The 26328-nt window shown below is 37.8% G+C and overlaps 1 long non-coding RNA gene and 1 pseudogene across 1 annotated transcript; one reads left to right on the top strand and one right to left on the bottom strand.

Moving 5' to 3' along the window:
• Window positions 1–3890: 3890 nt before the first annotated feature.
• Window positions 3891–26328, bottom strand: part of LOC141520748 (cytochrome P450 2C23-like) — a 30143-nt pseudogene continuing 7705 nt past the window's right edge.
• On the top strand, window positions 20415–26264 carry LOC141520750 (uncharacterized). The gene is made up of 3 exons (XR_012477713.1): window positions 20415–20586; window positions 24900–24968; window positions 25950–26264. It is a non-coding gene; the product is annotated as an uncharacterized LOC141520750 (long non-coding RNA).

Consider the following 26328-nt stretch of genomic DNA (forward strand, 5'->3'; position numbering starts at 1 on the left):
AAACAAATTATAGAAAGAATTAACCATTTTATCTTAGATAATAATACTAATTAAACAACATACCAACACCTATGGGATTCACTTGAAGCCACTCTCAGGGGATATATTACAGCTTTAAATACATGAATAAATTGGAGAAAGATGAAATTAATGAACTAAACATGCAACTAAAAAAATTACAGAAAGAACAAATCAAAAATCCACAATTAAATACCAAAATAGAAATTAGAAAAATTAAAGGAGAAATTGATAAAATCAAAAAAACTAGTGAACTAATAAATAAAACCAAAAGTTGATAAACCTCTGGTCAATCTGATTAAAGAAAGAAAGAAGAAATCCAAATTGTTAGTATCATAAATGAAAAAGGTGAATTCACCACCAATGAGGAGCAAATTAAAGTAATTCAAAATTATTTTGCCAAATTCTATGCCAATAAATTTGATAATCTAAGTGAAATGGATAAATATTTACAAAAATATAAGTTGCCCAGGTAAAATGACGAAGAGATTAAATACCTCAACTACCCTATCAGAGAAAAAGAAATTCAACGAGCCATCATTGAACACCCTAAGAAAAAATCTCCAGGAACTGATGAATTCAGAAGTGAATTCTACCAAACATTTAAGGAACAATTGGTTCCAATTCTATATAAACTCTTTGGAAAAATAAGGAAAGATGAAACTCTACCCAACTCTTTATAAGAATTCAATATGGTGCTGTTACCTAAACCAGAAAGAGTTAAAACAGAGAAAGAAAATTATAGACCTATTTCCCTGATGAATATTAATGCAAAAATCCTAAATAAAGTCTTATTAAAATGATTACAACAAGTTATCACTAGGATAATATGTTATGAACAGGTAGGATTTATTCCAGGAATGCAGGGTTGGTTCAATATTAGGAAAACTGTTAGTATACTCAATTATATCAACAACAAACCTATCATAAATTATCTGATCATATGAACAGATGCTGAAAAAGCTTTTGACAAAATACAGCATCCATTCCTACTAAAAACACTAGAGAGTGTAGGAATAAATGGACTGTTCCTTACAATAATTAGCAGTATCTATCTGAAACCATTAACAAGCATTATATTCAATGGAGAGAGGCCAGAGGCATTCCCAGTAAGATCAGAGGTGAAACAAGGGTGCCCATTATCACCAAGACTATTCAATATTGTATTAGAAATGTTAGCTTCAGCAATTAGAGAAGAAAAAGAAACTGAAGGAACTAGAATTGGAAAGGAAGAGAAAAAACTCTTACTCTTTGCAGATGACATGATGGTCTACCTAGAGAATCCCAATAAATCATCCAAAAAACTACTGGAAACAATTAGCAATTTTAGCAAAGCTGCAGGTTAGAAAAAAGACCCTCATAAATCCTCAACTTTTCTATATATGTCTAGCAAGATAGAGCAGGAAGAGCTAGAAAGTGAAATCCCATGAGAAGTAACCTCAGACAATATAAAATACTTGGGAGTCTATTTGCCAAGACAGACTCAGAATCTTTTTGAAAATAATTATAAAACACTTCTCACACAAATTAAATCATATTTAAACAACTGGGCAAATATCAACTGCTCATGGATAGGTAGAGCTAATATAATAAAAATGACAATTCTACCAAAACTAAACTATCTGTTTAGTGCCCTACCAAACAAAATTCCAAAAAATTATTTAATAGGGTTAGAAAAAATTGTAAGTAAATTCATATGGAGAAATAAAAAGTCAGGAATTACCAGGAGCTTAATGAAAAAAAGTGCAAAAGAAGGTGGCTTAGCCCTACCTGATATAAAATTATATTATAAAGCATCGGTCATCAAAACTATTTGGTATTGGCTAAGAAATAGAGTGGTGGACCAGTGGAATAGACTAGGTGTAAAAGCAGGAGATGATTATCCTAATCTGCTGTTTGATAAACCCAAAGAGTCAAGCAATTGGGATAAAAACTTCCTCTTTGATAAAAACAGCTGAATTAATTGGAAGTTAGTATGGAAGAAACTTAGATTAGACCAACACCTCACACCCTTTTCCAAGATAAGTTGCAAATGCTTACAGGACTTAGACATAAAAAACAATACTATAAGCAAATTAGAAGATGGAGGACTAGTTTACCTGTCAGATCTATGGAAAGGGGAGCAGTTTATGACTAAGAAAGAGTTGGAGAACATCACCAAAAACCAATTAGATGATTTTGATTACATTAAATTAAAAAGCTTTTGCACAGATAAAACCACTGTAACCAACATCAAAAGAAATGTAGTAAATTGGGAAACAATCTATACAACTAATGATTCTGACAAAGGACTCATTTCTAAAATATACAGAGAACTGAGTCACATTTTTAAAGCGAAAACGCATTCCCCAATTGACAAATGGTCAAAAGATATGCAAAGGCAATTTACAGATGAGATCAAAGCAATTCATAAGCATATGAAAAAATGCTCTAAATCATTAATTATTAGAGAAATTCAAATTAAAGCTTCTCTGAGGTAGCACCTCACACCTCTCAGATTGGCTAATATGACCACAAAGGAGAATGATCATTGTTGGAAGGGCTGTGGGAAATCTGGGACACTATTACACTGTAGGTAGAGCTGTGAACTCATCCACCCCTTCTGCAGAGCTATTTGAAACTATGCCCAAAGGGCAACAAAAATGTGCATACCCTTCAACCCAGCAATACCACTGCTGTGTCTATATCCTGAAGAGATAATAAAAAAGGGTAAAAACATTACTTATACAAAAATATTTATAGCAGCCCTGTTTGTGTTGCCAAAGAATGGGAAATCAAGTAAAAGGTCCTTCAATTGGAGAATGGCTTAGCAAATTATGGTATATGCATATCATGGAACACTATTGTTCTATTACAAAACAGGAGGGATGGGAATTCAGGGAAGCATGGAGGGATTTGCATGAACTGATGCTGAGTGAGATGAACAGAACCAGAAAAACACAGTACACCTTGACAGCAAGTGTCATCAAACACTTAAGACAGAATGAATAAAAAAGGCCTAGTAGGCAGAGAGTGAGGTGCAGAGATAGATAAAGAGAGACAGAGATAAGGAATTTCAATAACCCAAGGGCAGTTCCAACTCAGGTTTTATAGCCTTGCCCTTTATCTGGGCACTAAGGGGCCAATCCCACTTAGTTGACTAGATTCAAGTATAGGGTTAAAGATTTGGGGTTTGTTAAAAAAGAAGATCAAGATATAAACTTTACATTAAACAATGAAACAATGGGAGTCAATTTACTTCTCAAGAGGTAGGAACCTCCACCCATTTAACAAGACTTAACAGTATTTAAGATTACAGAAATTTGTTGCATCCATAATTCTCTCATAATTGAATGCAGGGGTGGACAGAAGGGGACAAGATCTGTGTTCAGGAGTAAGTTATAGGAACAGAAAAGGAAAACAGTAAGAATAATTGCTAGTTAGAATTCAATAAGGAAATGCATGTGCCCAAAGGACAAAAGGACATGGGATGTGAAAGTAGAAATCAATTTTAGATGGAAATTTGGATCACCCTGCTGAAGGGAGGAACGTGAAGTGAGAGATGCAGTGAGAACCTATAGAATGGAGGACTGCACTGATCCAAATGTCATAGATGCACACTCATTGGAGAAGTCTGATCAATGTAATGCAGTCAAATCCAATGTGGGAGCAAGTGGTGAACTTGACACAACTTGTTAACATTGGAAGACTGATCAGTTTCTCTGCCTCAAGACCAAAAACTATTCCATGTCACCATGGGCCTTTAAAGTCATGAATCTTTTGTGAATGGAAGTACAAGCACACATTGAACATGAACAGTTATTAGCAAGACAATCATGTTTATTGTATCCTAAAATCCAAAATAAGCATTATGGAGGAAAAAATAAGATCATCACTGAGGATATTTGAAGAATACAAACTAATATGGGTGTGGGGGAAATATTTTATAGATCTTAAAGCAAATTCAATGACTGAGGATGTGACTGGAGATATTGGTGAGAAGGCTGCACAGGAATGCCCATAATGCATCCCCTCTTATATAATGACATGAAAGATGTCCATGAGATGGTCTGCATTTTGGACATTAACTCATTTTAATCAATACATAGAAATTCTTCTTTCCCTTAGGTGAATTCCAGTCAAAAACTTAACATTGTTGAGTCCAGAAAATGCAACCAACTTCTTAATGTACCAAATCAACACTGTCTTTTTTAGTGAGGAACAAAGCATAGCTGGTAAGGTGGTGGAGCATTGGTAAACCCAACATGATTATTCTTGATGCTTAGTTCCTTTGGATCTCCAACTGGTTTAAGGGTAAAATTCTGTAGTATGGTGGTAAAGAACAGAAATAACTCCATCCTGGCCAGGCCCTCTCCAAGACAAGACCGTTTTCCTAAAAGAAAACACAATTTCTTAGAAAACTTCACCAAATATCACAGAGTGAAACAGACTCATTAGATCAGAACAATGGTAGGGAAAGGAGTAAAAGGGAAGGATGTAGATGGGCAGAAACAGTGAGAATTTATATTGTGAATGATATTCCAGCCATTAATGGTCCCTAGGAAAAGGAAGGACATCCCTCTTCACACCATTCTTCCCATAGTCTGCCCTTGTACAGGGGATCTTGCAATGGGGTTCCCTGAAAAGACTGGGACAAGTGAGCCATCTATCAAGGGGCCTGAGAAGATGATCATGAGAATACTAGAAATGATACTGTGTCACATTCCACAGTAGGGCAGCGTAACTTCGTAAGAATTACCAGGAGGAAACTCAGCCAGCGGAAAAAGAGAGGGAGGAGCAGAATTTTTCATTTAGAGTGAGAATTACACAGGGGAAGAGTTTCTTCTTACCACTGGAAAAAGGCATGAAGTAGTCACTCTTCTTGAACTTCCCACTCTTATCCAGGAAATGCTGGGGATCAAACTGGTCAGGGTTGGGGAACTCTTTGCTATCAAATAGGACTAGAGAGAGGAGTGGGAAGATGGTTGTGCCCTAGAAGGAAGAAATTCCAGAGGAGAATCAGTTATCACCATGATATGCCAGTTCCAAGCTTATTCAGTGACTCCGTACTTGTCTCTAAAACACCATGCACACTTCTTTGTGTATAGTATAGACTAGAATGTCAAGGCATTGAGAATACAGGCTGTGAAGGTTCCAATTTGGACTACAAATTGATGTCAGCATTATTGTTACCATTATACACTCTTTTGGATTCTCATTAAACTGATCCACTACTGTTACTCATCCACAAAATTCCCAGCATGATTTCATGCCTTTGAAATGCTTGTATCTCATTTCTGAAAGGCAATCCTTACTCATTTCAGACTTTTAAAATCCCTACATTTCTTTAAGGATTGGTTTAGGTGGCCCCTCCTATGGGAAGCCTTGGCTAAGGCTTGATGTGCTCTCTCTCCACTCAATTCCTTCATGTCAACACCTGTTGCCTGTATTTCTCAGGGTAGGCGACCCGTCTGCCAATCAAATCACAGCTGTGGTCTCAAGGAAAACAATAACACTTTGGGTGGACTTTTCTGGTTCCAAATTCTGCTCCCACTGAGAGAAATCACGGTCCTCAGTGGTGAAGCAGACCTAATCTTGGCTTAAATCGGCAGCACCTGGCCCAAGAGCACTCTGCCTTTCCTTCATTGACCAACAATGGGTTTCAGTCTAAGTCCACTTGAGAATTTTACCCTCCCACAAATATTTTTGTTCTTCCTTTTGGGAAATGGCCATTCTTGGTCTCTTTTTCTCAACTCATAATCACTGAATGGAGATTGCTTCAATCAAAATGTCACCTAAGAGAGATCTAGCTTTTTAAATATAAAAGGGTCTCACTGCCTACAGTCATCCTGATCCATATATGGCCATTGGATCTAGATGGTGGCAGAAGAGAAAGTGAGGCTATTGACTTTGTAATGACGCCCTAACGTAAATCTAACTCACTTGAATGTCATAATATTGCCTCACAGATGTCAAGAACAAAGGACAAAAGGCAAAAAAACCCATTACTCAGCCTAGCAATTCACATGCTTTAGGTTACCAACTGAAGCCTTATAATTAATACTGAACAATTCATTCAGTGTGGTACATTAAATATGAAATTAAGTGGGGTATTCCTTTTTGAGGAGGATAATTTTACTGGGTCTTTGTTAGGAAACTTCAACCCACTTCAATTTAATTCAATTGATACAGTGAATTATGGACATAGGAGATATTGTGATGAGAAACAAATTTTATGGAAGGAAAATTAGTGTCTATGACTATCTGGGGAACTCCATTGTTCAAAATGACTCCACTGTTAAACTGTAAATTCATCAAGATGAGCTTAGCTCATTCCCCTTCCTCCAGTTCTGGTATTCAGGTCTACCTGACCTCAGCCATTGATGGGTCAAGCTTTCTCTGGTAGGAAAGGAAATGATATATTGGACTTAGATATCACTTATATTCAGACAGGAAGAACCAGTATGAAAGCTTGCCTTTTGGAAAATACCTGGAACCAGATGCTAGACAACTCTCCAAAGGCCACCCTTGTCCAACTCACTGCAGAAGTGAATTTTAAGTCATCAGGAAGGAAAGCACCACGATCCCTTTTCTCTCTTCCTCACCCTAGCTTCACCTTGCAAGGATGGCTATCTCTCTCTTTCTTTCATAGGCCACATGTTTCCAGCCAAGATCCCCTGGAGAACAATGGGCCTCTATGCTATGTAGCCAAGACTAAGCCATTCCTTATGGCTATCTATCCTTTCTCTCAGGCTCTCTGTTTTTTTCTCTGTTTCTCTCTCTCTCTCTCTCTCTCTCTCTCTCTCTCTCTCTCTCTCTCTCTCTCTCTCTCTCTCTCTCTCTCCCAGCTCACCTTGTTTAGCATATCCTCACAGTACTTCCTGCCTCTCTAGGAGAAGAAAAGATTTTGATCTGTACACTTTGTATAAACTTGCAGGTTTGTATATCAATCGTGGACAGTTTAAAGTCCCAGGAATATTTGTGAATTCTTTCACCATTCACAATTCTAAATCTTCAATTGACACTACTAATCCATCAGCAACGCAATAAATGTTTATTTGGTAACCTGCAAAGTAATATTTTAGAGTCTAAAACCCAAGGCTCTACTCTCAATTCCAACACTTTTAAATGATTTTAACAAGTCATTTGACATGAGACTGAATAATAGATAATAGTGCTTACAGAATCCACTTCATTTTCTAGAAAGAGGAAATAACATGAGGAAAACTTTTGTTTAAGAAATCTCTATTATTTTCCCAAACTTTATCTTTCCAAAATATTGCTGTGATGAATGGCAGTCAAGGTGAACCAATGCAAGGCCATACTTTCCTTTCATTCTTAATTCAGTATGCAGTCCAACATAGCTTCATGTAGCAAAAGATAGCCTTAAAGAGAACATTAATATGATTATGTCAATGGGACTTAAGAGTCTCTCTCATCTAAAAGGAGGTCACTATTGTCCTATTCCTACTGACCTTGGGAATAACATATTGTCAGAACTGAGTATCCTGGACCACTGCATGGGGTAGGTTGAGAGGTGAGAGGTCAATGAATCTTTGCACTTCATGCACCACTGCATCCGTATAGGGCATATCTTGTCTGTCTTTTATAGAAGGAGCTCGATTATGCCCAATGACACGATCAATTTCCTCATGAATTTTTGCTGCAAGGACAAAAGCAGGAATAATGACTGAATGTCCTGGTCTCCTAGGAATGCTCAACAGAGCATGTGTGGAGGATCTGCCTAATGATATAACCTAAGGTGATTCTCAAATGGGTTCAGTGTCCTGCTTCTACTTGGTCAAAAGTACAAAAGTTTTTTGGGGTGGCAAGGCAATGGAATTAAGTAACTTTCCCAAGATCACATAGGTAATTATTTAGTATCTGAGGCCACATTTGAACTCAGCTCCTCCTGACTTCAGGGCCAATGCTCTATCCACTGTGCCACTTAATTTTTGAGCAAAGGCTTTTGCAGTAGTAATGGGATAACTTCCCATTGTTTAGCAAAGGAGGCAGGAAGAACTGCGTTTAAATTCTCTTTTAGGCATAATATGTATAGATTTAGGCAAGTCATTAAACTTATCTGAGTCCCATTTTCCTCATCTGAAAAAGAAGGATCATGAATTATGTTTCTCCTTACATTCCCTGAATCTCTAAATCTATTATCCCACATTTCATAGAGGTGATAACTGTACTTCCCTTAGAGATCACTGAGTAAAATGACATCTGTGAAATGATTTGCAGATTTTACATCCTCAGTATTGATGACAGCTGTTATTGCCTAAGAAAGTAGGTGTCTTCATTTGAATTTGATAACAATATCATCCTGACTTGAGCTATATACTAGGTTATGCATCTGAGCTCCTTAATATCCTCAGTTACTGAGGTATAGAATTTTTGTCTTGGAAAGGACATGCAGTATAGATACAGACAAACTTGAAAAGAAATTCTGTTTGTAATGGAATGACCAAAGAAATTCCCAATCTTTGCTTAGGAACCTCTGGAAGGGAGAACTTAGGTACCCCCAGGGCAGCTCAATGGGCTTTGAATTAACTTTGATAGTTGACAAATCTTTCCTTACATGAAGCCCTAATGTGTCCATTTGTAACTTTTATCCATGGTTCGTAGTTCAGCCTCCTTGGATCCTGCAGAGCCAGCCCTAGTACAATGTAAACCATTGGAGGAAGGGGATATTTCATTTTTGTCTTTCTAGTCAAAGCATAGAGGTGAGTGTGCACAGTAGGAGCTATATATAGAGAGAGATATATAGATATAGATATATATAATTTATTAATATGATTTGAATTCCCCATGACAACCTACAAACATGTAAATAACTATCAGGTCTTGCCCAACTGTTATATTTTCTTGAATATGCTACCTTCTGAATTGCGGTTGGTCTGTGTGGGAGTCATGTAAATCCAAAAGGGGAAAATGGGAGGCTCCTGTGCAAGATGCAGGGCTGAGAAAGTAAGCCTGATCTGCCAGTATCACAATTCTTGTATACTTTACCTTGGATCTCAAGGTGTTTCAGAAGGAGCAGGAGGCCATATCTTAGAGTACTGCTAGTTGTCTCTGTTCCTGCACCAAATAAGTCTAATGCAGTCATTTTTAGATTCTCCAAGTCAAATTCACATTGGGGATTCTCTTTTTCCTAAGGAGAGGTACAAAGTAGATGAAGAGAGAGAGAGAGAGAGAGAGAGAGAGAGAGAGAGAGAGAGAGAGAAAGGAATGTCATTAAAACCCATATGAAGGACATAAAGTTTATCCTAGGAACCCTTCTCACTTTCATTTCCCTACCTTAAGAGGCAAGACCCTTCCCCTTGCTCTAAGTTTTCATTGCCCAGCCATAGACTTGTCCTTCTGAGGTAGTCTATTTCCCCCTCAAACAATATGACAGACTGAATAAAACACTAGATTTTGAATGAGGAAGACCTATATTAAGCTTTAACCACAACTAAGAGGTCCATGGAAAAGTTGCTTAATTTCTCTTTGCCTTGGTATCCTCAAATGTAACAGGAAAGAATTCGGTCCCTTCCAACTCTCTACCAAATATCCCTAATACATATTAGATGGTGAAGACCTGATAAAGTAATTTATATATAATCTTAATAGCCTGGTAAGTGATCCTCATGCTGATAATTTCAACACAAAGCAGAAGAGCATCTTCGGTTTTAAAACAAGAACAAGAAATTTCAGACTTTTAGAAGGGGAAATAGAAATAAAAGTTTTGGGACTGGGGAACACAGAAATTCAAATCCTGTAGGGAAAATGAAATTCATCTAGTCCACTTGTGACTGATCAGAAATTTCTTTTTCAAAGTTTTCCTTGAGTGATCATCCAGACTAAGCTTAAATGTTTCCACAAATGAGGAGCTTACTACTTAATGAAGACTTTCACTGCAATCATGAATATTGTTCCCCTCACTTAAAAATGAAATGTGAGGGGAGGCTAGGTGGTGCAGTGGATAGAGCACCAGCCCTGGAGTCAGTAGCATCTGAGTTCAAATCTGTCCTCAGACATTTAATAATTACCTAGCAGTATGGCACTTAACCCCATTGCCTTGCAAAAAAAAAGAAGAAATGGAATGTGTCTGTAATATCAAACCAATATTTTAAGTTATATCTTCTCTCTTTTTTTGTGCCATTCATTAAAATTAGGTAGTTACTAAGGTTTATTTCAATTTAAAAATTCTGTGAAATTATAAGAAATATGTAAACTCTCAAAATTTACAGCTAGAGAGAATATTGGAGATCACTTTGCCCAACACATTCATTTTACAGAAAAGGAAAGTGAGACCCAGAGAAGTGAAGTAAGTTTTTTAAAGTCACACAGGTGAAAATGAAAAGAAGTAGATGATAGAATGGCCTAAATGTCAGAAAGGTTAATACCATGTTGTCTGGAATGAAAGTGAAGCAATCTATAGTATAAAAAAAGGAAAAAAAAGGAAAAAAGAAGAGAAAAGGGAATGAAGGAAGACAAAATGCTAAAAGAATGTTTGAGTTGATTTTCTGTTCAAATAAACTGACAGTGAAAATAACAGAGGGAAAATGAGCAAATCATCTATAAAAAGAATGAATACAGACTATATAATTAAGAAGAACTATTCAAATACTTCTGATAAGTGAGAAAATAATGCAGCAAATATGTTAGGTCCCTCAGCAAAACCATAGAGGCAGAAAGGTGGCATAAAAGACAGAGTGCTACACTTGGAGTCTGGAAGACCTGAGTTCAAATCCAATTTAAACATTTTAAAATTTCTAGTTTTGTGACCCTCAACAAGTCACTACACCTGTATTGCCCGCCATTTCCTGCTTTCTTAATGGAGTTAATAACAACACCAACCTCCTGGGGTTGTTGGGAGACACAAGTGAGATAATATTTGAAAATTAATTTGAAATTTTTGCAGTATGATAAAAATGCTATAGGTATTATTTTTAAGTGTTTCACAAAGAGAAAAAAGAAGTGAAAGAAGAAATAATGGTGAAGAGTAGGATGAAAAATAGGTTTTAGAAATGAAGCACCAAATAGACAATTTATAATATATATAGTGAATGTTCTAGACAATAGAGAAATTTTGACACAAAGAATAGAGACAACAGTTTTGGAGGAACGCATTGACTATCTACAAACTAAACTGATCTGGAAGGTAGAACATAAAGAAATAAATCAAGGATCTTATAAATCTAAGAATACAGAATTAATTTTAAATCATGCACTTAATACTTTAAAAAGAAAAATACATTAGCATTGTTCAAAATTGGGAACAAAATATATATTGATAGAATTCAGAGGCTATCCATCCAGAACTGTAGTGATTAGACTTTAGATCTTTAATGCTGTCATGTACCCAGCTCTGGACCCAGCTCTGGACCTTGGCCACCTATGGGCTAGGAGACGCCTGGGGGTGTAAACCCGCCCACATGGATGCTGGGAACGCCCCAGTAACAGGAGTGGCTCTGCCCATGAGGGAGGAACAGGGGAGGAGCTCAGGGGAGGAGCAGAGGACTATAAAAGGGATGGGGCTGGGGAAGAGGAGAGCCATTTTTCGCTGCTATGTAAGCAATAAAGACCTGCTTGTTAGAGCACTACCGGGTGCTCTGTCCAGTTATTGCCCTCCGTCTCCAAGGAGGGTCCGTGCTTCCGAAGACCAATGGGTCCTTGATGTCTGAAGACCTGGGAAAGGTATGTATTCAGGCAAAGGTTTGGTGTAGGATCCCGATAACTTGGCGCCCAAACAGGGATAAAGAGAATTTCTGCCTGGCCTCCCTTAATAGGGGGAAGAGCTGGACAGCCTCAGATTAATTTGAGATTAATCTGGGACGAAGTTATGGGGCAGGGGATGGGTTTTCCCCCTGATTAGACCCGAAGAAAAGGCAGTTCTAGCTTGTCAGTTATATAAATTAGGTAAGCGGCATCAATTTAAGCCACATATTAAGCAGTGCCGTGAATTTGTAGATAAGGTGTGGGGGGTCTCCCCTTGGTTAGAACATTCAGGAATTACCAAAGAGAACTGGGCGACAGTTGTCTTCTTTGATGAGTCATGCCCTGGAGTCCTAACTGACCAGGACTTCTCCTTTTATTCTCTCATAAATACAATGCTACAGGGGGGTTCTCATCCCTGTGGGCGAGAAACAATTGGCACACAAGTGGGAGAATCATTTGGAGAATCTTCTGAGGAGGAGGATTGTAATAATCCTCCTCCTCCTATTTATCCTTGGGCAGAACTTAGAGAAACTTATAAGAAACATAATAAATATGGAGTTGGGGAAGAAGAAGGAGGAAGTAGCAATTTGGAGGACGGAGCAAGAGCAAGGAAGAGTAGGGAGGAAGTTAAAATCAGGGTTGTGGCAGCAGAAATTGAGACCCGGGGCTGTGGCACAGCAAACACTGAGAAAGGAGGAAGTGTTTAGGCCACACCCACAGGCAGAGACAGATGGGGAAGAAGTCTCCACCTCTCTGTTCGCCATGACTCTGAAACACCGAGCCAGTTTCATTTTTGGCTCTTCTAGGGGCCCTGCTCCAGAAAGTCTCATAGCACGCAGTCTTAAAGCGGCTGCTGAAGAAGGGGAAATTGTAGATTGGGAAGACTGGGGTATTACTCCAACTCTTTGTCCTGTTTTTGATGATGGCCAGGGTGTCAATCGCCGTCATGAGCCAGTTCCTTTTAAAGTATTGAAAGAACTCAAGGAAGCTGTTGCCAAGTACAGCCCCTCTTCGCCATATGTGAAACATTTATTAACTAATGCCACTGCTGCATGGCCCTGGATCCCTTATGATTGGCAAGAGGTTGCTGGTGCAATGCTCACCCCAGGACAAGCAGTCACTTTTACTTCCCTTGTAAAGAGAGAGGCAGAACAGTATATAGAGGAGAGGGGTATCACCAACCCTGATGAGGCTTATGAGATGATTACAGGGACAGGAAGATGGAAAAGACCTAGAGACCAAATACATTTACAGCCTATGGTATTCGCAGCTATTCAACTTTGCCATGTCAGAGCTTTTGGGAAGCTAGAAGCCCAAGGGCCGGAAAGGGAGAAACTTATTGGTCTTAAACAATGAGCCAATGAAACCCCTACAGATTTTATCAGCAGGGTACAAGAAACAGTCATATGTATTTTAGGACACGCAACTGGTTCCAAACTGCTTATTCCACAGTTGGTAAAAGAGGGTCTTCGCCCTGAATATCAACAGCTCTTGGCTGGTTTGGGCGCTAATCCCTCAATAAGTGATATAATCGAGCGCCTCTGAGAGCCCCCCCCCCCCAAGTAGAGAACACCAAGCCATGGCGATAGCAATAGCTCAGGGGATTAGTGAAGGCCTTAAACAACGAAAGGGTGTTTGTTTTAATTGTGAAAAAGAAGGGCATTTTAAGGCACAGGGTCGTGCAGGTCAAAAGAGGGGCAGTAAACAGCCCACCTGCTATTCCTGTGGAAAAGTCGGACATATGACAAGGTTCTGTAGATCTAAGAAAACACTGGTTCTGGGAAATGGGAGGAGGGGCCCTCCCCATGGGGGCCCCGATTACAGTAGCCTCGGAGATGCCCATGGGGCCAGACCCGGAACCAAAAGGGTTGCAGGAGAGATATCAGAGGAAACTACAGAACAAAAGGATCTAGGTCAAACTATTCTAACAGTTGCCGAGCAGGGAAAGGAAGAGGATTCAATAATAATCACCCCCTGGGGTACTGCCTCTATAGAAGTGGTCCTGGCCACATTTCCCCGACTAGTAGTGGGTGCTACAGGATATTCTCCTGTATTTGTCCACACCCAACTACTGCCATCTGGTGACACTACTGTGTACCTTACCAACCCACACTGCTACCCAGTAACCCTTCCCCCTGGCATGGCTATTGGCCGAGGGATATCTTTGCCATGGATTGAGAGTGAGAGTGTCCCACAAGTAAATTGGTGCACTGAAGTCAGATTACAACAGCCCATTATACAGATAGATATAGAAGGCAAATTAGTGTCAGGAATGATTGGCACTGGAGCTGATGTGTCCATTATTGATTCAGTACAGTGGGACACCTCTTGGCCGCTTATGTCATCTACCACCCCTATTTTGGGGGTGGGAGGCCATCAAGGGGCTAGAAAAGCAGAGCGTCATTTGAGATGGAGTTATGAAGGACAAAGTGGTTTTGTTCGTCCCTTAAAGATTACAGGACTAGGCTCTGCCCTGTGGGGTAGAGATTTGTTACATCAGTTACAATTGTATCTTACCACCCCTGAACATTTGGCAACAAACTCCTAAGGGCTACTGTTACAGTGAGCTGCCCAAAGATTACTTGGAGGAGTGATAACCCTGTTTGGGTGGAACAGTGGCCCCTTTCTACGGAGAAGCTCACAGCATTAAAAGATATAGTTAAGGAATTATTGTTACAACACAGAATTGAGCCTACCACCAGCCCTTATAATTCTCCAGTATTTGTAATAAAAACGAAAGCTGGTACTTGGAGAATGCTTATTGACTTACGGGCAGTGAATAAAAGAATGTTCCCTATGGGCCCGCTACAGACGGGTCTTCCTTCTCCTGTCTTTATACCTAGAGAATTTGTTATAAAGATAATAGATATTAAGGATTGTTTTTATAGCATTCCCCTTCACCCTGAGAATAGGGATAAATTTGTATTCTCGGTACCATCAAAAAAATTTTCAAAGCCCGTCAATCAGGTATCAGTTTACTGTATTACCTCAGGGAATGGCCAATAGTCCAACTATGTGCCAAGCATACGTTGCAACTATTGTTCACCCGCTGCGCAGTAAGTATCCCAAGGCTATCATAATCCATTATATGGATGATATTCTCATGGCTACTAAGCAATCCTCGGAGCTAGAAGAATTAACAAAAGAAATGCTCCTTTCCCTGAGTAAATATGGGCTTCAAGTGGCTCCTCATAAGATACAAGATACTAGCCCTTATCAATACCTTGGTCACACCCTTAGTGAAGGGAGGGCATCTAGAATACCCCCAAAGGTGAATTTAGAGAAATGCAGGACCCTTAATGATTTCCAGAAACTTATTGGTTCCATACAATGGATACGTTCTAAAGTTCCTATTCCTGATGATTTGATGCATCCTCTTTATGATATCCTGAAAGGAGATTCCACATTGACCTCCCCCAGGTATTGGACCTCACAAGCAAAAAGAGGCCATGACACAGATCCTGTCCAGGTGTCATGAATTATCTATAGTTCAATTTGATCCTGAGCAACCTATATTTGCTACCATTTTAAATCAAAGGTCACATATTGGTTGTCTCTATCAAAAGCAAGGTGTCATAGAATGGCAATATTTCAAGAGAAGTAAAAGAAGCATCCCTTGTAAATTTACGATGCTGGCAAATTTATTCCTAGCTATGTCTGATCGTTGTCTTTGTATGTTTGGAAAATATCCTGTTTTAAATATTTGTGCTTCTGAAGGTACTCTTCGTTATTTTACTGACTCTATCCCTGAATGGGCTGCCCTACTCACTTCATGTGATGTCATTAATCTTCCATTACCCCCAACGCTGCGTGGATGGGACAGCCTTCCATTACAACCCCCAACATGAATTATTTCCCCTACCCCTGTTGATGGACCAAATGTGTTCACAGATGCCACCAAAAATAAACGAACAGCCTTTTACGTCCCACAAAAGCAAATATTGCGAGTTTTTACCATTGAGTATACCTCAGTCCAGAAAAATGAACTCCTTGCTGTTACACGTGCTCTTGCTTGTCTTGCCAACGTGCCTATTAATCTTATCACTGACAGTATATATTGTGCTACAGCACTTCAAGAACTCCCTACAGCTTTTATCAATCCTCGTGTTAGCACTATTGCCTCTTTGTTAGCAGACCTTCAAAATCTTCTCCTCTCTCGTCACTGTCCTGTGTTTGTGCTGCACGTCCGTTCCCATGTCTCTGCTATTGGGCCCATCTACAGTGGTAATGATACGGTAGATCAAGCATTGCTATACCCTTTACTTTCAGAAGCCCATCAGGCACATGATAAGTACCATCTCTCAGCTCGCTCTCTTCGTCATCTGTATGGCATCACTAAAGATCAAGCCAGGGACATAGTGAAACAGTGCCTTGGCTGTGCTCCATTTCATCCCCCACCTATTGATTGTGCTATTAATCCCCGCAGAGACCGTCCTAACGCTTTATGGCAGATGGATGTTACCCACTATGGGAAAACCCTTATTCATATCGCCATAGACACTTTTTCCAATTTTGTCATGGCGTCAATTCAACCTGGTGAGGCAGCCCACCATGTTATAGCACATCTTTTGTCCTGTTTTTCCACTTGTGGAGTTCCTACAGCTATAAAAACAGATAAAGGCCCTGCATATTCTTCCAAGGCGTTTGCAAAGTTTTGTCAAGAATTTTCCATTTTACACAATACTGGAATTCCATACAATCCCACTGGTCAGGCCATAGTTGAACGTGCTAACCGCACCCTTAAAACCCTCCTCATTAAACAAAAAGGGGGAGTCAGCAGTCGTGGCCGCCTTATATATACACAATTAGCACAGGCTGTATACATCATGAATTTTCTTCAATTGAGAGATGATGGTACCTCCCCAGCTTTGCATTTTTTCGCAGGAACTTCATGAACACTCCACACGCACGCAACTAGCCATCCCTCTCCCTGCCCAATAGGCAACTGAGTACTGTGGAAAAGCCCAGATCCCAATGGCATGGCCCAGGCTCGGTAATTATAAGTGGACAAGTGTATCTTTGTATTCAATCAGATCCAAGTCTAGATGGCAAGGAGAAGGAGAAACCAGTCTGGGCTCCAACCAAATGGGTCAGAGACCACGGAGAAGATGAAAATAAGGAAAAGAAGACAAAGATGGAGAGGACGGTGATACCCAAGGAAAGAAAAGAGAATGAAGACCTTAACTCTTGCCCTCCTTGCCCTGAGTCTGCTGCCCGGGACACAAGCTCTCAACAGTAAATGGAATAACATTACTGAGTCACATAGAGTGCAGGAAGATCAACAAGGTGCATGGTTCTGGGGGCTGGTGGTGGACCCGCCAGCTCTTAAAGCTTTAGGATGGCATGACATGACACCTCCATTTAAGATAAAAGGGAATGCTACCAAGTTAGTAGGGGACACTGAACACCAAGATATACAGAACGTACAAGAAACTGAGATAACTAAGTACAATTTTACAGTATATGCTTCTAATCCACCTATATGTCTTTATACAGACACCACACTCCTGGATGATACAAGCTTGGATAAGACATGTATCAAATTAGAAAGTAAACTTTTTTCATCCATTTTTCATCATACACAAGTACTAAAGAATCATACCACCCATCTAAACATAGCTATGTTATCCATCCCACACTCCCTGAATTGCACCCAAGAAACATCACAGATATACACGCAGCTTGCCTCTTATTACAATGGTACAGTGTCTTTCACTGCCTGCCCTGAAGGAGATGGAGACACCTGGGTTCCGATACATGCTTGTTCTACTGGGGTTCCAACATGTGGCCCTACAATATACAATTCTTCTGTGCACCTACGATTTTGGGATTATATCTCCTCTACGAAGAAATACAAACAAATAGCAGCTCCTGCACCAGTTGCCTTTCCCCTGGGAACTGCCCATCCACATTTGTGGCGATTGGGTCTACCATTTACACCAATAAATGCTTCCATCCATATATTCCCCTGTAAACAAGGTACATCCTGCTCGGATTTTACATTTGGGACATGGCGTACTATTTTTGGCAATTTGAATTCGACCTGCCATGATACTCAAGGACATACTGACAAGTTGTGTTATCAATTCATAGCTGAGACTCGTGCACCTCCCGACTATACTTTCCTCCTTTGTCATACCAAAAATGTATCTATTGAAAAACATGATCAACAACATGCAGGCCTTCAACCTTACCTCATTTCTTGTCCTAATGCCATACTCACTGACACTTTAACTTCTCGGCATCATGGTCATGCAATATTTATCCTGAAACGCCAAAAATACCAACTTGTACTGGTAAAAGCTAAACAACCATGGGCACAACATCCTATAGATGAGTTGTGGAATAAACTTCGTGGGAATCTTCCTTCAATACCATTGCAAAAGCGTGAGGTGGTTGACCTTGCTTTCAATATCATAAACTTTGCTTTCTCAATTTATGAGGAATTCCAAATTCAGGATCTTTACCAGTGACAAGGATATCTGGCATCTGTATTGCAGAACTTTTTGGCCTAGCAGTCATCCATGTGGACCACCCAAAATTATATAAATTGGGCACTTCAAAAGGAAATAGATGCTTTGGCCCCTGTAGTAGCTTACATTGGGGATGAGCTTGCTTACCATGAATTAATAACCCAAATTCCTTGTCATTATAGATATAAACCATTATGTGTCACTCCATTACAGGTAAATCTTACCAACTCCTCCTTTGTTGGTTCATGGCTTTGGATACGGGCTACATTACAGGGTGCATTATTATCTCATAATGCTTCATCAGACATTCATCAGTTAGCTTTATTGCTTCAAGAACTGAGAAATATTTCAACTGATTTTTCGAATCATAAAACTGCTGCCTTTAATATTGCTAAATATCTCATGCATTTACAATTTTTACAATGGTTATTCATCTGGATAGGTCCTGTTGCCATATTATTTCTTCTTTGTATTTTTGGCCCCTGCTTGATACAGTTTTTGATATCCCTAATGAAGACTGCCTTAATCAACATCAAGGCAGATACCATGTCTCTTACTCATCACACCCCTCGTTCAGTGCCAATATAAATATCTACCGCTCTGCATTTCATCTTTCCTGGTGAAAGCGGCTGCAGGCAGCGCTTTCTCTGAGGATTGAGGCCCTTCTGCCAGAACTGCCCAATGTCACTGCAAAATATGAAGAAGAACGCACATCACCAGTGCTTGTGCTTATGACTACATTTTTTGTGCTAGAATAGTTAAAATTATATTTTATAGAGTTATTTAAGAATGCATTCAATTTTTTATATTAATTGGTTATTTAAAAATTCTTAATAAATTTATATAAGAGGTTCCTCAAGACATTCTAATTGATTCTAAAAAGTTATTTTTTCTTGACCGGTCTTAATTGGTTCATTAAAAAACATAATATGTGTATATGTGTAATTAAACTTCAATGGAACATTTTCACATCTCTCTACTGGCCTAGAGGGATAGGAAAATGTTCCTATATTCTGGGATTTGATGCCATCCAGGGCATCAATCACAGCTTGGTTACACAAAATGATTGTTTTCTGTGTGTTCGTACATGTGTCTGTGTGTGTGTTTAATTCAGATCTGAAATAATTTTATTGCTATAGGATATTAAAACTATGACTATTTCTATCTTGCCTCTTTTGCTACCTATGCTTGCTGCAAAAACATGCTATCAAAGGCTGACCCTCGTGCTCTTCTCCAGAATCCCAAAGAACAACCAAAGATGGACACTACCCCTGTCTAAACAGAACAAAGGTATGTATCCAGGCGAAGGCTCAGGATAGGTCTCTGAGCATAACGCTAAACTAGTACTTTGGGCAATGAAAATAAAGCCCTTCACCTATCAAGAAAAAATAAATTTGAATAGATCAGAACTACTCGTTCTCTCTGAAAAGTCAAAGAAGAGACTGGAAAAGAATATCAAAATCAAAGAGATTGGGATATAGTCCTAAAAAGAAACTTAAAGTGAGTTAAATTGGAATACTTCAAACAGATAAATGTGAGTAAATAAAAATAATGAGAACAGATAAAACAATGGAGTCAGTCTTCTTGTGTTTTTTTATATCAGTTTAACATTATTTTTTTTAAAAATCTGCCATTGACTCAGAACCAGGAAAAAAGCAATGGTAAAAATGATAGAGACAAAAGCAAGAAAGTGACAGTGTATCGAGACTTTAAGAATAGTTTGACTTCAACCTGGAAGAACATTTCAGTCATCTTTGCTTGGGTTCTATATTATTTAAAACTTTTCTCAGTATATGAAAATAATTCATCAATAAATATGGAGGAAATATCCATTATGTGCCAGGCAGACTGCTAGGGAGTAGCAATATAAAGGAAAAGATAAAAATAAGGCAGTCTTCATCCACTAGGATTTGACCTTCTACTGAAGGAATACATCATACATCAATGTAAGGACATATGGAAATGATACAAAAGAAATACACAGAAATTTTGGGGTGAAACACTGACAATAGGAGGAAGAAAATAGCATTATTTAAATGAAGGAACAGATAACCATGGAAGGATATTAGAGCTTCTGGGAGTTGAGGAGAGAGAATGAAAGCATTCCAGTCAAGGGGCAAGACCACAAAATCAAAGAGGTGAAAGATAAGAAATTATCTTCAGAGAATAACAAGGAGGTCAGTTTGTTTGAACTATGAAGGGTGTGAGGGGAAAATGCTTAACCACCTTAGAAAGGGAGGCTGGAGGCAGATTTTGAAGGGCATTAAAAACGCTTCCACACAGATGAATTTCTGTTTTGTCATAGGAGTCCTGAAGCTTCCTAATCATTGGAGTAACCCAGTGAGTCTTGCACATTATTCATGTCAACTTTGTGAAAATTTGAAGAATGAATCGATGGTCTTCATATATGGTGAGCTGTTAAAAAGAATTTTCATTGTCTGGAGAGGTGATTGTGACCAGATCTAAGGGTTTTGCTACAGAGGAGAAAGAATTAAAGATACTACCATGAAGGGAGTTGAGGAAAGAGAATGCATTTACTCTCACTTCCCCACTCCCACTCCTACATTATCCTGAGGTATTTAGACAGTTCAGATCCTGTTCAATCCTGTTTGGCACTCCAAAAATGATTTTTCCTTAGAGGGAATGTGTAATTCATTGGAAAGGAAGGAAATAATTATTTCTTAAGCAAATACAATGTGCTAAGCATTTTACAAATACCTTATTGGACTTTTACAATCTTACATCTTACAGTTGAAGAAATTTAGGTAAACAGATTAAGGGATTACTTTAGATTTAGACTGCTATAAAGTATCTGATTCAAAAAATAAAAAAGAAATCAAAATTTAACTTTGTTGATATGAATACCAGTTAGCAATATGTTCCCTTTGATAGGCAGAATAAATAACTCTATTGGATTCAGAGCTGGCCTCCTCAGCAAAAATATTGAGAAAGATCTCTTAAGGAGATGAATTTTAATGATGAATATTATGATGGACCCAGTCATATCCCTCACCCATGCTATCTTTAGGAGAATTTGGGGTTAGGGTTAGGGGAGCTTGAATAAATTAGCTTGCATAAATTAAGAAAAAGTATTTAGTTCTTCAAAAGAATTTGAACAAAATAAAGTATCTGACTCCACAGATGAACACAAATCTCTTTTACTTTAGGCCCAGTACACTATACATATCACCATCTAGTTTCCTCTAGCAGTAGTCTGAACAAAACTCTGTAGATTTCAAGAATACTTAAGTATTAATTAATTTAATTAATCCATTAATTTAAATAATATAGAATTTTATTAATGTTTTATTTGCTGAAATGGTTTGCAGTTTCCTAGGAGATTTTTCTATCTTATTTTTCACTTTCCTGTGGGGTAAAATTAAGGTTGCCCTTTTCTTGAAATTAAATAATTTGAAGTATCTTTAGACTGCTAATTATAGCTAGCATTTATAGTATTAACTATTATTTATATAATGTCTGAAGGTTAGCAACTTACATTACAAATATTTTATTTTATTTTATCTTCATACCTCATTGGGAGATAATGCTAATATCAAAATTTTACAAATGGGAAAAATAATGCAGGCAATGGGAATATAACTTGTCTACGGTTACATGGATAGGAAGTTTCTGAAGCTGACTTTGAATGTGTCTTTCTCGTTTCAACATTTATCCTGTTGAGAACTTACATTGTATATACGTGTTTACATATTATTTCCCCCATTAGAATGTAAGCTCCTTGGAGGCCAGAGTTGTCTTTTGCCTCTTTTTGTGCCTTTGGGACTTAGCAAAGACTCTGGCACCTAGCTGGAGCTTGGTAAATATTCATTAATTTTTTCCTATTATCATTCACAAATATAGCATCCTTATCCAACTGAAAAGACCAGATCTACACCTCGTCACCTAGCAAAGCAATTTCATTTCCCTTATAGAGGACAGGTAAGGGACAAGATCAGACCAAAAAATCCAAAGCAAAAATATCAAATCAATGGTATCCTTAGGGGTACAAATACATTCAGACTTTCTCTGATATCCCTTCATGTTTTTTAAATGAGTGGTCTATAAGAATCCTTGGCACATCAGTCTTGCTCAATGACAAAGATGCTTCCCCCACATATCCTACCTGCTGCATTTTGCAGAGGAAGCAGTCAATGTAGTCTTGAGGGTTGTTGGGGTCCAGTATCTTTTGATGCTCCTTCACTTTTTCCAAAACGAATACTTTCAGTTCGTCAATAATTTTGAAAAGCCTTCTGTGTTGTCCAGGCAGGTAAATTCTAAATGGTGGTAAAAAGTTGTAGAGCTAACCCCCCAAACCCAAACAAAAACATGTGAGTTTAATATCATGAAGAAACAACTTTAAATCTCTAATTATAAATTACTATATTTTATTCAAAGACCTTATATTTCTTGTTAAACTTCATAAAATTTTTCATTAACAAAGATCCTTTTTCTCTCATCTTCACCACACATTGGGAAAAGAAGGGAAATAAAGCCATTTAAATCTATATAAATAGTCAAGCAAAAGAAATTCCCACCTTGGCAGTGGCAAGAAATTGGTGTCACATTTTGTAGCTTGAGGCCTTTCGCTCTCTGTCATGAGGCAGCTAGTATGATTCATTGTGTTTCCTCGGAACTCATCATGGGTCTCCACATTGTGAAATTTCTTTAGCTTTGTAGGGTATTTGTCCTTCCAGTGTTTTTATTATTATATTAATTGATTCTTATCACTTTACTGCTATTCAGTTGTTTAAGATGTAGCTAACTCTTTGGAACCCCATTTGGTATTTTCTTGGCAAAGATACTAGAGTAGTTTCTTATTTCCTTCTCCTGCTCATTTTACAGAAAGAAATATAGTTACTTAACTTGCCCTCAGTCACATAGCTAGTAAGTGTCTGAGGCCAAATTTGAACTCAGAAAAATGAATCTTCAGGTCTGGCACCTATTCTTTCTGCCACTTAGCTGCCACCTTTACTTGCCATTTATTCATAAAGCCTTTCTAGGTCTGAAACTTCTATTTTTACAAAATAGTAGAATTCCATTACGTGTGTTTACCATAATTTGTTCAGCTCTCCCCAAATTGATTAGTAACCCCTTAGTTTCCAGTTCTTTACAGTCACATAAAGCCAATATTTTACATATAGTTTTTCATTTGTATTATTTTCTTCTTCTTTAAAAATTCTCTCCAAGTACAAGTCAATTACTGATTTAAAGGATATACATGTTTTACTAATTTGGGAGGAATAAATCCAAATTTTTCCAGATTGCCTAGAACAATTCACAGGTACACAAAAAGTTATGTCTATATGTATTGGTTTTCCATAGCCCCTCCAACGTATGATATTTACCTTTGTCTAAATACATTTTCAAACATTTGGAAGAAAAATCAGAACTTATCCACATTTTTGACAAAGCCATTTGAGATCATTTTTGTAACTTCTAAAGTGCTTTAAACTGGCAGAATGTGTTTTTAAAAGAATCCATTTGGGAAAGATTTGATATTCGATCAAAAGATGGAAAGGTTCTAGCAGCCATGGGCCTAGACCAGAGAGAGAAACTTGGATAGACAACATTGCTTCTTTCTCCTTCAGAGATGGAATACTGGCAGAAAACAGTACTGCCAAGTTCTATGGGGGATGGTGATTAGAATTGGGGAGATGATGAGAATTAATTAGAAACTTTAGAAAAAGAAAAGTTGTAACCATCAGGGAAAATCAGTCCTAGAAGTGAGGTAGAAAAAATTCTCTGAAGAGTAGAGTATAAAATCAACTTCTTGACATTTTCTTTTGATTTCAGTTAAGCATTGTCTCTCCACGTCCCTTGTATTTAAATTTTTTAAAATAACTATAAAAATATGAATAGCTCAGAAAAAGAAAATTGCCATAAATATATGTTTCATTAAGCATATTCAATCTGCCAAATATTTGCCAAAAAAGTGAATCCTCTGTAATAAGTGTTGGTCTTTGCAGTGATAAGATTAAATCTTTTAAAGGTTTTTGAGTTTACAGCATTGTTACAGTGTAATCAAATAATCTCCTGCTTCTGTTGATTGTACTACAAACCAGTTTACATATTTTTATTACTTCTTTCAGAAAATAGTATTCCTTTAAATTCATATTAATAAGACATAATTTTCAATCATCCCCAAATTCATGTATATCTACCTCAATTTCCAATTCTCCATCACAGCAGAGAAATTCCTATTTTCTCTAGGACTTCCTTTGTCGAATGTGAATCCCAACCTCAATAACTGATTTTTTTTAGGTTTATTAATAATTAGACTGTCACATAAGCTTGTTTCACTTTGCAATATATCTCTTCAATTTCACTGATCTGTTTACTTATCTTAAAATTACTATCATGATTTCTCTCTCATCACACTCAGCTTGAATCAGTGTACAACATGGAAACAATGGGGGTGAGGGAAGGGAAGTAAGATTGGGGGAAAATTGTAAAACTCAAAAATGAATAAAATCTTTAATGAAAAAAATTAATATTAAATAATTTTGAAACCTGGTATTTTTAGGTTCACTTCTTCCTCCATTCCCCCCCCCATAATTTTCCTTGAGGATAGTGAAATATTGCCCTTTAGATTAATTTGACCATTTTCTTGTATTATTCAATAATTCATAGTTATATAAATAAATGAATTGTGCTAGTATAGCCATTTTTATCATATTAGTTCAACTATCCCTAAAAGCAGTTAGGATTCCTTTGTTTATTTAGGTCGGTCTTCATTTCCACATTAGACAAGTTTGCAGTGAATATGCTGAAAAAATTCCTAGGAGCATATTGGTAAGTAGACTCTGAAATATTTTATATGTTCTGTATTTTAACGGAATTTCTTTTTCTATCTCTTCCTATTTACTTTTTCTGATAACATATAGAAATGTTGGTGAATTGTGTGGATTTAATTGATTTTATTAAAATTATTAATGGAAAAACTAGTTTGGAGCTAAGCAGGAACTGATAAGTTTTCTACCCCAAGGTTCTCCTACTGTGTCTAGTCCAGGTATGGAGGTAATTCTGAGCTGCCAAAAGATCTGAAAGTTTTCAAACAAAAGCATTCAAGAGAAGCTAGGGTATGCTTTCATTACTTTTTGTGTGTTTGAGAGAAGTATAATCACAGGGTGTGCTGTGTAGTGAACTTTCTCACTGTAAGTTCAACTAAATGTGTTTGTGCTAATCAATTACTTATCTATGTGGGTGAATTCAATAAATACATATAAAGTTCCTAATCAATGGGGGTATTCAAGAAGATACAAAATTTATGAAAGATATAATTCCTGCTCAAATGAAGTTCATTTTTCAGAAAGAGGAATAAGTAAACATGAACAAACTCATAAATAAATAATACATGACTGGTGCATCAGATTGGTGATTATAAAAATATCATTGAATACCCCAGACAATAGGATATTGCTCATTGCAGGAACTACTATAGGTTTCATGACATAGAAGGCATGTGAGTTGGGCTTTAATGAGTGGGTAGAAATTCAACAGAAAAAGAGGGACCTAAAGGATATTCAAGAAATAGGGAATAAGGGGAGAAAGCCACAAAGTGAAAGAATTGCAGGGTTTTACAGTAGGTCTGATAATGGTCCAGCCTAAATAAGTCATAAAGTACATGAAGGGGATTCACATGTGGATAAAGCAGGAAAATTAAGAAAACGCCAGCTTTGGAGGTTGTGCAATGCCAAATTGGATACTGTTTGCTATCTCTTGGGAAAGCCTTGCTTATCTTCCATTTTTATACTTTATACTTCCATTCTCTAGGTGTCATTGATGGCTATCCGTAAAAAAAGGGGGGAGGGGGTGCTAAGTGATGAGCAGCATAGTCTCTAGCTCCTACAAAGTTGAAGATGGAAAGTCATCATTTCATGAATTTTATACTACTGAATTTCCTTTCAAAGAGTAAGGAGATTTGAACTGATCATGGTGCTAAAATCCACCATGTCACCAAAAGGAGTGAAACATTAAAGATTCCATTTTTCAGCATGGAATGATTAAGTAGAAAGATGATTGGATTTGGAGCCAGAAGAGCTGGATCAGTATACATCCCTTATGACAAACCAAGTCACTTCAAGTTAATCATGCCACTTCTCTGAACTTCAGTTTCCTCTTCTCTGCAGAAATAATAGTAACAATAATAACA

The sequence above is a fragment of the Macrotis lagotis genome, chromosome 4 (assembly GCF_037893015.1).
Source record: "Macrotis lagotis isolate mMagLag1 chromosome 4, bilby.v1.9.chrom.fasta, whole genome shotgun sequence".
NCBI lineage: Eukaryota > Metazoa > Chordata > Mammalia > Peramelemorphia > Peramelidae > Macrotis > Macrotis lagotis.